Source organism: Procambarus clarkii, chromosome 10, assembly GCF_040958095.1.
Source record: "Procambarus clarkii isolate CNS0578487 chromosome 10, FALCON_Pclarkii_2.0, whole genome shotgun sequence".
Lineage (NCBI taxonomy): Eukaryota > Metazoa > Arthropoda > Malacostraca > Decapoda > Cambaridae > Procambarus > Procambarus clarkii.
The window spans coordinates 31,117,044-31,122,043 of record NC_091159.1 but is presented as its reverse complement, the minus strand read 5'-3'; positions in this window follow the sequence as shown (position 1 = coordinate 31,122,043).

The following is a 5,000-nucleotide window of genomic DNA, read 5'->3' as shown; positions in this document are numbered from 1 at the left end:
CTTCTTGTCCTATTATTATCACTTGCTAACTTACTTATTGGCCTTCCTTCGTATCTGTTATCATCGCCTACGATAACAACTGAACCGACAGTTTAGCTAGAAAAGTTAAAGTAGTTTCTTCGTCGCTTGACCTTCCAGGGGAGAACAACCTGTAGAGACCTTCGCTATCTTAATCTGTACCTCGTTCACTCGCTTCTCGGCTTTACAGTACTCTGTTCTGCTCTGCCTGTTCATGTCCTGACTGTATAACAACTGAGTGGTCTCACATCCACAGTTCCTGATCATGTACTGTGCATTCCTCCCATCAGAGCTATGCCAGATTATTGTTGTCTGACGTGTTTATTGTTAATATTTTCGATTAAATATGATTTAGGTCATCGTAATATGTGCATTAACTTTACTTCTCACAACTGTCGAAGATTTCCTGTTCTTAATAAACAATATATTGTAGAGAAACTTACTGCAATGCTGTAGTTCTTAAATGAAGGTCTAGGACAGACCCAAGTTATAGTTAAGAGAATTACAATTCAAATGTTTTTATGTAACCAAGATTCTTATGCCAACACAATCGACTTTATAATGGTCCAGGACGGACCTAAACGTCGTCGTCTCTTCACTTTCTAATGTGTGGTCTGGTCAACACCAACATTCTTCCTCAGAGTACTATATACAATGTTCTGCAGAACATTGTATACAACCTTAAGAATCGATGTAGGTCACATAAGAAAATTTGATTGTTAATACACTTAAACATAAATTGGGTCTTTCCTTTATCTTTAGCATATTACAATTATTTATATGAATGAGAATGGTTGGTGTTTTCTCGACACTCGTTACCTCTCAAGGCCATATAATGCCTGGCTGCTTGTCTGTGATAAGTTGATTTAGGTGATAATTATTCTTGCACATATTAATGTTATCGTTCACTGCTTCGAAAATTCCGATGCTTTAGAGAAAACAGTAGAACCACACATTTTACGGTTCCTCGGACTAATGAGAACCATTTTTCACATTAAACATAAGCTACGTGGTATGATATCAAGTAACTTGGATGTTTGGTGCCATATGTAACAGAGTAACATTTGTTACTTGGAGGGATATCCTGCGGTACCTGGGATGGTCTGTCTCTCCCCCCCCACTCCGTACCCCTACTATTCCATCCCTTTTCTTCAGCCCATCCACCACCACCCCCCAACTTCGGCTTCCCACAATTCATCTTTTCCTCCACTCTTCTCTTCCTCTTCCTCCCCCCCCCCCTCATTCGCTCCTCTTCCCTTTCATCTCCCGTATTTTCCCCCTTATTCTCCTCCCGCCAATCTCCCTACTTTTACCCCATCTCCCTACACCCCTCCCCTTCTTCCTCCATCGTCGAACAGAAAGACATATCCTTTTCATATACACATCTACCTCCCCTTTCCCCTTACCCTTTCGCCTCTTCCCCACTATTCATCCCGTCTCCCCTTTGACCCACCTCTTCCCCATCCTATTATTCTTCCCCTTTCCCTCATTTCCCCTCCACCTCCATTCCCGCTCTCTCCCTACTCTCAGAAAGTTTATAATTAAGAAACACTGAATCAACTGTACGGGTCTCTCAGAATTGTTTTTTTTTATTTTGATCACTAACAGAATCGCATCAAATACATATCTCTTGACATCATGAAACTACGTCGCCACAAGTTGACTGGACAGAGTTTCGGATTCATAGTCCTGAGGTTCCGGGTTCGATCCCCAGTCGAGGCGGAGACAAATGGGCAATATGTTTCTTTCACCCTGATGCCCCTGTTACCATGCAGTAAATAGGTTCCTGGGAGTTAGACAGCTGCTAAGGGCTGCTTCCTGGGGGGTGTGTAACAAAAAGGAGGCCTGGTCGAGGACCGGGCCGCGGGGACGCTAACCCCCGAAATATCTCAAGATAACCTCAAGATAACGTCTAGGATTCTATATAAATGCCAATATTTCTTAAAACATTTAACTTAGGTCGACCTCAACCTTCCAATGTTCGTCCCTTATTCTAAACTATTCTCCCTGCAAATTTGGGTGAGGCTAGCACCAAGCGTCTGGCCTCCAAAGTTGTACAGACTGCCGGATGACAAACAGGCATAATTTAACAGCTCTTCTGTTAAATTTTCTTCCGTTATTTTGTTCTGTACATGAAAATAAAAGTATAATATTCTGGAAAACTACAATAATATAGAACACGGTAGATTGACCACAAAAAAAAAATATCTATTTACACCAAGTGTGGCTCACTCACATATATGTCTAACCATCTCTTCAAAAATTCCAGCGTCCTCACTCCAATTATGTAGCCCGGCCAACCTGTTCCATAAATCCACAACCATATTTGCAAACTAGTTTGCACCCAGTTTCATTCTAAATCAAAACTTTTCTAATTTATACACCAGTTGCTTCGTGTGCTACACTGAGTGTGTATTGTTGTATGCTGTTTGTGTCCACCATATTTACTTTCTCCTCAATTAGAATACTTCAAACATGTCCCCTTTACTCCACGTCTTCATGTAGAAGGTATTTTAAGCTTACTTAATCTCTCGTCACAAGGAAATTAGGGGAATTCCTGATTCGGGATTAATTTCTCCATTCTTCTATGTACGCGTACAAGGGAATTTACGTGCAGACCATAGACCGGTGCGCAGAATTTTTGTTCATTAATGGGGGGGCCTAATATATGCTAGATGAAATTTAAACATAACAATAAATGTCTCGTTTTCTAAAGCTTTTTAGCTATAAAACTCAGAATACTGTATATTATTACTAAGAATAATAGACTGGTTTTTGGCATAAGATCTCTGTTAATTAGGATTCCGAGATGTTTCTTGCTAACTGACGAATAGTTCAGCATCGTTCAACTGATATCTTACAAATCTACTATAATTTCCAAGGCTCAGAACTCTACAACTATCAGTATTATAGGGAATCTACCAATCATTTATTCATTTTAAAAGTCTTTCCAAAACGTCTCGTATTTTTATTGCTCTCTACTATCCAGAGGTCTTGCATGACCCTCAACTTAACACCCTTGTGCCGTATTTCTCTCCGTCTCTCTACACCGATGTGTGTACTTCTTCTCCTCTCTCTCAGTAGTGGCCAATAATCCCTCGGTCGACGTACTTCACGCTTCAGCATGTTAATCTCTGGCTTGAGTAACTGACATTGCTCGGACAGCGTCTGGTGAGGAAGTCACGATGTTCACCATCACTGAGTCAATGCTGTTCTTTAGTTAACGAGGCTCTATCGCGACACATAGCTCTACACTCTTTGAAACTCTCTTATCTCTTCCTCCACTTTTGCTTTTTAATACTGTTCAGTTCTCCCCTCCCCCTCACCCACTCCCTCTCCCCATCCTTCCCTTCCTCTTTCAGGTTAGTGGTCACCTCCTTTTACCATGTGATCAATTTAATATACCTTCTCTCATTAAACGATTCGTAGTTTATTTCAGATATTGCTAATTTTATTTTCTTTCATTGATCAGTTACATGTTTTTCCACCACCTACAGTAGACTTGGGAACTACAGACCAAAATCACACCTTCTGATATCTTCCTTCAAATTTAACTCATGTCTTATCTTTAACCTTCATGCTGGTAAATATAGGAAGCTATGGTAATTAATAACAAGGTTAGCCTTTGTGTTATAATCATATTCAGTTCATTATCTAGGGAAGTCGCGAAGAGTTCCCTCCATGCATTTAGATATATAGTTATAGTATCCAGTCCTCCAAGGACATCAATGAACCAGATGACAATGTTCGATTTATAATAAAATATAACGAAACAAGATTCTTGTTGCAGATATTAAGAGAAATTTCGTTAAAATATTGCTTATTAAGTAAGAAATGTGATCAATCTTCCACTAATTTTGACACCCATTTGAGAAAAAGTTCAGACTGTCAACCACGTTTTTTCATCGTTTATGGAGTTCCCTAAAGAGATTTATGAATGGGAGGTGGTGATTAATACCATCAATAAAGTCCCAGGGAGGGGGGATTGGGGAACAGACGACCAGGATTTACACTCGATATTCCCTGATCTAATGACCCTAAATGCTCGCCTCTAGTTTTCTAATAGATTTGAGACTTTCTTGATGTATTTCTGCCCCTCTTGCCTGATGTGCCCCATGTTTCCTTGATAATGGACTCAACGAAATCAGGGAAACATACCTTAGAAGCTATCACTATTCACGGCTCCTGGGACCCGGTTTAAGTGGGTTAATTGGTTATTTGCGCGAACGCCTTAGGTGGGTGATGCAGCGTCTGGTATACATATGCAAATAGTTGTATTCGTGTATGCCTATATATATATATATATATATATATATATATATATATATATATATATATATATATATATATATATATATATATATATATATATATATATATATATATATATTTATATATATATGTCGTACCTAGTAGCCAGAACGCACTTCTCAGCCTACTATGCAAGGCCCAATTTGCCTAATAAGCCAAGTTTTCATGAATTAATTGTATTTCGACTACCTAACCTACCTAACCTAACCTAACCTAACTTTTTCGGCTACCTAACCCAACCTAACCTATACAGATAGGTTAGGTTAGGTTAGGTAGGGTTGGTTAGGTTCGGTCATATATCTACGTTAATTTTAACTCCAATAAAAAAAAAATTGACCTCATACATAATGAAATGAGTAGCTTTATCATTTCATAAGAAAAAAAATTAGAGAAAATATATTATTTCAGGAAAACTTGGCTTATTAGGCAAATCAGGCCTTGCATAGTAGGCTGAGAAGTGCGTTCTGGCTACTAGGTACGACATATATATATATATATATATATATATATATATATATATATATATATATATATATATATATATATATATATATATATATATATATATATATATATATATCCCACCTCCACACACACATATTCATTAATATATACAGGAATACTTGCTCATCGATTCGCGTCAACAAACACACATACACACACACACTTTA